A 10,047-nucleotide genomic window follows, 5' to 3' on the forward strand; every position below is an offset into this window, starting at 1 on the left:
CCCGGGGTGGAGCGTAGGGGGCAGGGAACGTGGAGGACAGGGCCAGGCAGAGCCCGCTGGGCGTGTGGGCTGGAGTGTAGATTGAACCATTCATCAAGGGTGTCCGTCTGTCCGTCCACCTCGTCAGCTGCCCCTGCCCCCCACAGGCCCCCGATGAGGCCCAGCATGGCCACAGCCCACGAAGTCACGGTCTGCAGACAGCAGTGAGGCCACCGCAGCCTCGGCCCTGGGTGGACTGTGTGACATCAGGGGAGGTGTGGGGTCCAGGGAGCCGGGGGAGGAGCCCCAGCCCCCGGGGAGGGGTCAGAGGAAGCTGAGGGTCAAGGAGGAGGTGTCTAGGGGAAGGGCTGGGGGGAGAGCGCTGCAGGTGGAAGGGGGCAGCCTCTGGGGCGTTGGAGGTGGGCGGGGTCTGGGGGCGTGGATGGTGACGGTAGGGGTCATCATGCCCCACAGACCTCTTTCTCTCCTCCCCTCCCCCAGCCCTCCCGCCCCTCCCCCAGGACCCCCACGAGACCCCCAGATCAGCCTGCAGGTCTCGGCGTGGTTGGAGCAGGGTCAGGGCCTGGGCTTCCGCCCCTCGGGACGTGCCCAGCTGCCCCAGCATTTGCTGCAGCCCCGATGCCCACTGACTGGCCTGAGTGTGGCCGGCCAGGCCTGGGGACTGTTCCCACAGACACTGCCAGCTGGGCCTGCCCGGCGCTAGGAGGGACGCTGACCCCTCAGGGCCTCACGTCCTGTCTACTTGGCTGCCTTGTGCCTGCCTGGGCCTCCTGTCTTCAGAAGGAGCCTGGTGGGCTCAGGGGTCAGACAGCCCTGCCCAGCCAGCCCTGGGGAGGCCAAGGAGCACCCCACCTTGGTTTCCTCCCCTCCGTCCCCCTCCCCCTTCTCCCCTCCCTCCCCTCCTCCCCTCCCTCCCCCTCCCTCCCCTCCCCTCCCCCCTCCTCCTCCCTCCCCTTGCCCCTCCTCCTCCTCCCCTCCCCTCCCCCTCCCCCTCCCCTCCCCTCCCCTCCCCTCCCCCTCCTCCCCTCCCCCTCATCTCCTCCCCCTCCTCCCCCTCCCCTCCCCCTCCTCCCCTTCCCTCCCCTCCTCCCCCTCCCCCTCCTCCCCTCCCCCTCCTCCCTCCCCTCCCTCCCCCTCCTCCCTCCCCTCCCTCCCCCTCCTCCCTCCCCTCCCTCCCCTCCCCCTCCCCTCCCTCCCCTCCCCTCCCCTCCCTCCCCCCTCCCCCTCCCCTCCCCTCCCTCCCCCCCTCCCCCTCCCCTCCCCTCCCTCCCCCCCCTCCTCCCCCCCTCCCTTTGGAAGGCTCTGGCGCAGGTTCTTATGGGGAAAGCCTCCCAGAGAGTGTGCTGGGGTTTCGGGGCCAGGGTGAGTTTACGGTACCCCACCCCGGGGAAGTGAGTGTGAGAACCAGGGCTTCGGGCGGGTCCGGGATTCAGGAGCATGCTGCCGGGAGGCGTGTCCACCGGCCAGTCCTGGGTGAGACTGGATGGTCCAGGGGCATCCATGGGCACCTATGGGCCGAGGACAGACACCCGTGAGCCTGTCCCGGGAGGGTCAGTGACCTTCCCAAGCCTGCTGCTTGTGCTGCTTGCACTGACCCAGCCTCACCCGCCGTGGGTTGTGGGGGATCGGCTACCTCCTGGTGGTAGAGGGCAGCTGACCCCAGGTCTGAGAAGTGTCGGCCTCGCTCTGCTGCCTTGTAATGAAATGCTAAGTCCAGCGAAATGTGGAAGCAGAGGGAAGGGTGCTCTCTTAGGAGACGCTGGCTGTGTGCGTGAGCGGGAGTGGGGGAGGCAGCAGGAGGCTGAGGCTGGGCTCCCTGGCGCTTGCTGGGATGCTGCTGAAATGGGAGAAGCCTTGGGGGGTGTTAGGGGAGCCCTGCGCCGAGAGCCCAGAATCTGGGGAGGCTGGGGAGGAGACTGGCCGAGGGATGGTGGCTAGCCTCAGCCCTCAGACCATTTCTTCCTGGGCGCTGCGTGCTCCGTTGATGGTACGTGACAAGACAGTGCTCTCCACGCCCCTCCCCTTCTGCCAGGGCGTCTGGGTGGAAAGTCGGTTGAGATGGGAGCTTCTCAGTGCGTCGGGAGTCCAGCCGGGGCAGGGGCTCCTCGGCAGCCCAGGGCCTCTCTTCTTCTCTTGCTGCTGCTGGGGCCGTGGTCTGGGGGCACCTGGCCCTCAGGGTCACCACCTGGCTGCCATGGCCAGATTGGCCGTCTTGCTAGGAACTGAGCTTTTCTTCCGGAGAGCTCCTTTGGACCTAGAGCATAGCCAGGGCATTCAGGAGGTGCTCAGTAAGTGTTTGTGGTCTGGCGAGCCGGCCTCCAAGGAGGAGGAGTCTGGACAGGCACAGGAGAGCCAGGAGGGAGTCCTGGGTAGGTGGCGCCCATAGGCAAAGGCCTGGTGGCTGTGTGGGATGGTGCAGGGCAGAGAGCTGGCGGAGGGCACAGTACGTGCAAAGGGCCGGAGGCAGGATCCCAGAGGCAAGTTTCAGGAACAGCAGGACGGCAGGTGAGGCTGGAGCCGAGGAAGGGAGTGGGGGGAGGAGGTCAGGGGGGCAGGGCCTTCTTTCAGGCCTAAGGACAAGCACAGGGTTTCCTTCTTTGCCATGTGGGTGCCATGGGAGGGTTTCAGCCGAGGAGGACAGGATGGACTCAGCTGTCACCACGTAGGGAGTGGGGGGCAGGGTTGGGGGGACCTGCGATGCCAGCGGGGGCCTGGTTCTGGGCCGATGCTCCTCAGGTTCCTGGTCACCCCAGGTGGCTCCAGGCTCCTGGGCCCAGGTGTTGCTGTCTCACCACCCATGGCAGCCGTCTTGCCCCCCGCTGAGGATTGTGGGAAGTTCCCACTTCCCTACCTTGAGCTTGATTCTGTGACACGCCTGGATTTGGGACTCTGAGGACCGGTGCCCCGCAAGCCCGCCTGCCCTGGGGACCAGCTCCCTGTGGTTCCCCTGAAGGCTGGGTCACCTTTCTGCTCCCTGCCCTTTCCTGCCTTGTGGCCTTTGCTCAGGCAGTGCCCTCCACCCAGACACCTACCCCATTCACCCAGTTGGATCTTTTAAGGCAAAAGGGGGGCGGCGTGTCCTTCTGTGACTACTGGGTGCCGTCCAGCAGGCCGCCTGGGCAATGCAGCTCTCGAGGGGATGTCCGTACCTGCTTCTGATTGAGTGGGGCCTGGATTCGGGGGGGTCGCATGAATGTGCGGTTTTGTCTGGTGGAGGAGGTTGCCTCCCTGGGGCCCCATCGAACACCGCTGGTCTCTTCTCCCCTCTCGCATTTTAGTGCTCAGAATCCGCGGGCTGAAAGCACTCAGTGCCGTGAATTCTCTGAGCCAGCGTTGCCCCCCGCCAGCTCCATCACAGATGATTGACTAGACCTCAGACTCGTGCTCACTTTACGTGTGATAGTTGTGTTTTTAACTTCTAAAAAGGCTTTGACAAACCTTTCCCATCCTTGAAGGCCAGCAGTGTCCCGCCTGGAACCCTGGAGGGCCCCTCCCCCTCCGTCTGGCTGCTGGGGCCTCTGTCCCTTCCAGACATGCCCAGTGCCCTCGGCAGCCTGGTGCAGCCCTGACGGGCTGGGAAGGGGCTAACCAGGTGCCCCCAGGTGTGGACCTGGATCCTCTCTGCCCACCCCACCCTGTGTCACCTGGATCCCCCTGTCCAGCATCGCTCCCCTGGTACGTGCTGCAGCTCAGTCCCTGTGGGTGAAATAAAAACAGACCTGGAAACGACCCAAATGTCCGTCCGCTGAAGAGCAGGTAACGCAGATGCGGTCTCTCCACACAGCGGACTAGCGGTCAGCGTCCTGATCTACCCTACAGCACGGGTGACGCTTGGAAGGATTATCCTGAATGCAGGACGCTGGACGCGAAGACCACACGGTGATGACTCCATTTGTGGAAAGTGTCCAGGACAGGCAAATCCACAGAGACAGAGAGCAGGTTCCCGGTGCCCAGGGGCTGGGCTGGGGGTTGGGGAGTGACTGCTGACAGTTGTGGGTTTCTTTAGGGGGCGATGGAAGTGTTCTGGCATTGGTGGTGGTGCTGATCACACGACACTGTGAATGTACTAAAAAAACACCGAAGTGCACACTTTGAAATAGTAAAATGGCGAACGTCACGTTAGGTGAATTTTATCTCCATTAAAAAAAAATGTCAACGGCTCCCCTGCCCCACACAGCCTGGCTTGAGCAGGCCCACAGTTAGTCTGCAAAATAGGGTGTAACCCAGCTCTGTCCCAGGGTTCGAGCAGGCAGGGGCTTGGTTCGCTTGCAAGAGAAAGTGAAGCAGCCCCTGTTCGCTGCTTGGGACGTGGGGTGCTCCGCGGGTGTGGGAGGACAGGTGGGCCATCCTTCCTCCCTGGCCTGAGTTTTGCTGAGTGAATGGAGGAGTGAGGCTTAGGGGCAGGTAGACGTCTGTGTGCAAAGTCCCCGCCCTCCCCTGCCCCGTGACCCTCATCACCCTGATGCGTGGGGCCTGTGTTCTTCTTCGTCTGGGATCTGTCTCCGGCCTCTCCCCTGCTTCAATCCCCTGAGCCCGGGCAGCAGGGTGCACCTGGGGGTGCGGGCACAGAGCAGCCCCTGCCCTGCTCTGCACCCCAGGTCCGTGCCCCGTGCGGAGCTCACAGAATCGCCGAGGGGTCAGATGAAGCCAAGAGGGCGCCCGTTTGGTCGCCTCTGAAGTGTGCCCCGCAACCCGTTCTGTCCCTGCATACGTTTCTTTTTATGTTGGCCTTGCTAGGCCTGGCGAGTAGGGCTGCCGGGCCTGGGCACCCACCTGGCTATGGGCATTTATTTTTTTTTCAATTGAAGTATAGTTGATTTACGGTGTTAATTTCTGCTGTGCAGCAAAGTGATTCATGTATGTATATGTGCGTGTGTATATACACGCGGACATCGCTTTTCATGTTCTTTTCCATTACGGCTTATCACAGGATGTTGACAGCAGTTCCCTGTGCTCTGCAGCAGGACCTTGTTGTTCGGCTCTGGGCGTTTCTGCCCAGTCTGAAGGTGCAGCCAGGGGCCTCCTGGTCCCCGAGGGGCTGACCCGCGGCTGCCCCCCGGAGTCCTGGCCCAGCTCTGCTGGAGGAGGCCTGCGAGCCGCTGTGTCCTTCCGACCGTGGGAATGGCCCGCGTGATGCTGCCAGGTGGAGCCTTTCCTGTGCCCTGGGGGCCACCCTCAGGCCAGCTCATCCAGCCCTCAGCCCGCAGCCCCTCCCGGGAGGCTGTCGTGCTGTGCTGTGCAGCCCAGGGAAAGGGGCTGAAGTTGGCCCCGGGCAGGGAGGGGTGGAGGGGCTGGCACAGGTTGCCCTCTGGCCCGCAGCAATGCCCAGAGCCTCCCAGGGAGCCAGGGCCAGTGCAGACCCCAGGCTGGAAGGCGCCTCAGCCCCTCACAAGGCTCAGGCCCGGGAGAGGAGGGGTTTCCCTCGGCTCATCCAGTCTGATGGTTCCCTGCTTCCTCCCCTGGGAGCTGGGCAGGTGCTTAAGGCGGGTGGTGTAGGCAGCCTGGGTCCTGATGCCCAGCTCCCCAGGACGCGCTGTGCCCGGCCCTCTGCTGCCTTCTGTCTGGGAAGGCAGCTCTGCTGGCATTGGCGGGGCTGCTGAGGGGGCGGCAGGGGCCGTGGGGAGGGTGGCATGGCTGGGCGCTTGGCGGGCACTGGGCTCCCTGTGGCTGGGCCCTTCCCACTGCCCGCTTGGGCTGGGCATCCAGCCTCGGCCGTTCTCAGGGCAGGGGATGCCTGCATCCAGGAGCTAATCCTGCCACCCTCAGGTCATTGTCGCCACGGCATGGCCAAGGTGGGGACACAGGGGAAGCAGGGAGGGGTGTGTGGTCTGCCCCCACCCCTGCTGTGACGTTCACACAGTGACCACCAGCATGGCCCGCCTGCAACACTCCTCACAGCCGGGAGCCTTCATGGTCCCTCTTCACAGCTGGTGCCCAGGCTCAGAGAGACGGTCCCAGACACACAGGCGAGCAGGAGTCGGGGGGCCAGGCCAGGAGGCTCTCCGACCCTCACAGCTGGGAGGCTGGGGCCCAGGGTGCCCTAGCCTGGCGTTGCCCAAGTAGGGTCCTGTGAGGTGCCTCATTGCTAGGGCCTGGCTTCAAAAACATTCTGGAGGGGCTTCCCTGGCGGTCCAGTGGTTAGGGCTCCGCGCTTCCACTGCAGAGGGCACGGGTTCGAGCCCTGGTCAGGGAACTAAGATCCCACCTGCTGTGTGGTGCAGCCCAAAAAACCCCCCGCATTCTGGAAACGTGCCGCCGGCTGCCCTTCAGGTCTTCAGGTCCCCGTGTCTGTAGAGACAGCCTGCGGGCAAGAGGTCCCCTTGAGTGTCCCAAGGAACCCACTGGGACAACCATGAACCTGAGCGTGGACCCTCCTGGGGTGCCAGAGTCCTGTCAGAGCCCCCGGGGGCGCCCGGCACGGTGGGAACATTCGGGGGACGCAGGCAAGGCTGCTTGGGAGCGGAGTGTCCTTCTAGACCCGGGAGAAGAGCCAACGGCAGCTCCGCGAAGGATGAGCTTCCAGCGAACCTGTTTTACCGATGAGCAAACTGAGGCACAGGGAAGTTGAGGGGTGTGCCCGGCGTCACATGGCTGGCAGGGGGGAGCCAGGATGGGAGCCAGGCCAGGCTCCCGAGCTCGTGATCTGCTGGGAAGGGCAGACTCTGTGGGCAGGGACAGCTTGAACAAGGCTGTGGGGCAGAAGCCTGGGCCTGGAGTGACAAGAGGGGACTGTCCCCTCCCCCTCGGCCCCCAGAGAACCTGCCTGGCCCGGCGGTGTGAGTGGGGCTGCACCTCAGGGTCTTCTGCCCTCTCTGGGCCTCATTGGCCCAGAGGCCAGAGGTTCCCATGGGCCACATGGTCATTGGTGCCCACAAAGTTATGGGGGTGGTGGTGACCCACATGGGGCAGGAGGAGCCCCAGGCTGGAGGCTGTGTGTGGTAGGGTGGAGGCTGTGTGTGGTAGGGTGCAGTGCTGGCATCTCCGGGGGTGTGGCCCGGCAGGGCAGGGGGTGCCCGTGTGGGCACGGGGGGTCCCTGCCACTGTCAAAGCCTCCTGCAGCCCTGTGCGCTTAGGGTCGGAGCCACTGGAGAGCGGAGAGCAGAGCCCCTGCTTGTTTCAGGGGTCGGATGTGGTTCTCTGTCCGGCCAAGGGCCTAGCACAGAGCTTGGTGGCCGAGAAGGCCCTTAACTGCCAGTGGGACCAACGTGACCCTGACACACTAATGGTGCCGATGGGCTTTTTTTTTTTTTTTTGCGGTACGCGGGCCTCTCACTGCTGTGGCCTCTCCCGTCGCGGAGCACAGGCTCCGGACGCGCAGGCTCAGCGGCCATGGCTCACGGGCCCAGCCGCTCCGCAGCATGTGGGATCCTCCCGGACCGAGGCACGAACCCGCGTCCCCTGCACTGGCAGGCGGACTCTCAACCACTGCGCCACCAGGGAAGCCCCCGATGGGCTTTTTGGAAGGGAGCCAGCTCAGAGAGAACAGGCAGCAGCGTGGGGTCCCCCAGCAGACCCTCGGCCACAGGTAGAGACCCCGCGTCCTGGGGCTGGGGCCTGCCTCGACCGCCCCTCTTGCGCCGGCTCTTTGGGGGCGCTGGGGGGCTGCGTCTTGCTGCCAGGCTGGCCCAGAAATAGCTGTGACCTTCCGCGCCCAGCTTGGCAGCGTCTGGGGCCGAGAGGCCTACGTGCGCCCGGCTGAGTCCTTGCAGGGCGGTGGGGCTGGTTATTTTGGACGTGGCCTGCCGAGGCCAGGTCAGAGCTCTTTCCCGCGGCTCCTGCAGGCCCCTCTGACGTGCGTCCACCAGGGCCTTGGCCAGCGGCCCCGGCCACCTCTGTGATCTCGTGCCCCCTTCCTGCCCGCCTGACCATCAGTGGCCCTGTGCTCCGGGCGCAGCAGGGGAGGGGGGCCCCGGGGACTGGGGCAGGCGCCGGGTGATAGGGCCGCCTCCTGGGGCCCTGACATCTGTGGGAGGCTGGGCCTCAGTTTCCCTCCAGGGGCTGTTTGAAGGAGAATGTACACAGAAAGTGCCCGCCCTGGGCTGGCTGGGAATCCTGGCTTGGGGCCTCAGGCAAGTCACTGATTGCGTGGTCTGAGCCTTGGTTTCCTCATCCGTAAAATGGGGCGGTGGGTGTCTTCCAGTGCGGCTTTGGGGATGGATGTGGGGAGCGGCCTGTGACGAGGGCACGGCGCGGAGCCATTGCACGGAGGGGTCCTTGGGCCTTCTCCCACTTCATGGGGCTGGACACTGGGCCCAGGGACGGGACCTACATGGGAGGTAAGAGGAGGGCTGAGCTGGGCGGTGGCTGTGTGTGTCCTGAGGCTGCTGGGTGGCCCATGGACCTGGCTTCGGCTGGGCTGCAGCCTCCTCTCTTGTGACCTGGGCAGACTGTGCTTCTCTCCCGCTCTGGCCAGCCTCCTGGCTGTGGTGGTGAGCAGAAGTGGCCACCACACCCTGATGCTGCAAGGTCCACTCGCCCCTGGGGCCCACAAGCTCCCCGGGCACCGTGCTAACAGGGTCCAGCCGTGGAGGACAGGCCAGTTCTGCTTCCCACCTCCCTGGTGGGTGCAGAGTGTTTGGGTGGGCACAGGGGACTGGCTGCCCTGTCTGGGGGCAGAACCTCCCCGCCGAGGGTGCTGGGGTGGGAGCCGACCCTGCTCCCCGTTGGGATGGGGGTGCCCAGGAGCGGCGGGCAGGGGCCGCATCACTTGCGGGGTGCTGGCTGCGGCTCACAGCCCTTCTCCTCCTCTGTCCCTCCCCGCCCTCGGGGAGCCGTCCCCGCACCGGCCAGGGGTCCCAAGGAGTTAGCCATAGCCACCCCTCCGCGAAGAGGGCTTTGGGGCCGTGGCCCAGTTTGATCAGGCTTCATTCTGCAGGGTGGGCTTCACTGGAACCTGCGTGTGCACCCCACCTGCTGCCCTGCAGGCCACGTGAAAACTCCGTGGGCACCTGCGGGGTACAGTTCTGTTTTCTTATCTTTCAACGGGCCTGTTACTCCTGCTTTGTGCTGGTGACTCAGAAGGCCCAGAGAGGTGAGGCGATGGGCCCAGGGCACACAGCAGCCGGGGAGGACTTTCTCAGCCGCCGTGGGCATCCCAGTGCTCCTTGCGGGCCTTGTCCCCTTGCCAGCTCTCCAGCTGATCCTGGTGGGTGAGGATTTGGTGGGCAGCCTCCTCCCTGCCAGTGAGAAGGCCTGTTAGGCCACACAGACCCTCTGTGAGGGCCCCGGCACCCACCGCCCCCTGTTCTCTGAGGCCCTAGCCCGGGAGCCCAGTTTAAGCCCGGGGTTTCCTCTGCCTGTTGAGGGTCCCGTGTATGCGCTCATGGAACAAGAGGGGTTGGGGCTCTGCCTGGGGAGCACTTAGCTCTCGGGGAGGCCAGGATCGGGGGCCTCCTCTGGGCCTCCTGGGGGCCTTCACTTGAGCAGGGGGGCCTGGGGGTGCGAGCGCCTCACAGGGGCCATTAGCTTCAAGTGGATCTGTGAAACTCCATGCCCTGCTGGGACGCCACGCCCGTTCTGGACACCGGCCTTTAGGGGCCTCGGAGACGGGGCGGCATGGGGCCAGGAGTTGGTACCAGCCCCACGGGGCCCAGGAGGAACGCGCCGGGGACTGTGGGCGCCGGTCCAAGTCCGAGGGCGGGGCAGGTCAGAGCTCTGCTCCCCCTGGCTAGAATCCCAACCCAGCGCCCCACACTGCAGAGTGATGGGCTCTGCATCTCAGACAACCAGACCCCTGGGACTGGGGGCTCTACAAGCAGGGAGCCGGGGGCGCCGCAGGGCCTACAGAACACTGCTCCCAACTGCCCGGGTCAGCCCAGCTGCGCGTGTGAATACAGATGCCGGGGCCCCGAAGAGGGTGGTGAAGCCTGGGCGTCAGAAAGGTGGGCAACCCGTCTCTGTGTTGAGGTCCCTGGTATTGTGAGGCTGGAGGGCTGGGTGGCTGGGGAGGGCTTTGGGGACTGGCCGAGGCACCGGGTAGCCATGACGGGCTGAGCCTGGGTGATGGGCCCTTAGGAGGGGCCTCCGTCTGGGGGTGGCAGCCGGTGG

The sequence above is a fragment of the Lagenorhynchus albirostris genome, chromosome 17, assembly GCF_949774975.1.
Source record: "Lagenorhynchus albirostris chromosome 17, mLagAlb1.1, whole genome shotgun sequence".
NCBI lineage: Eukaryota > Metazoa > Chordata > Mammalia > Artiodactyla > Delphinidae > Lagenorhynchus > Lagenorhynchus albirostris.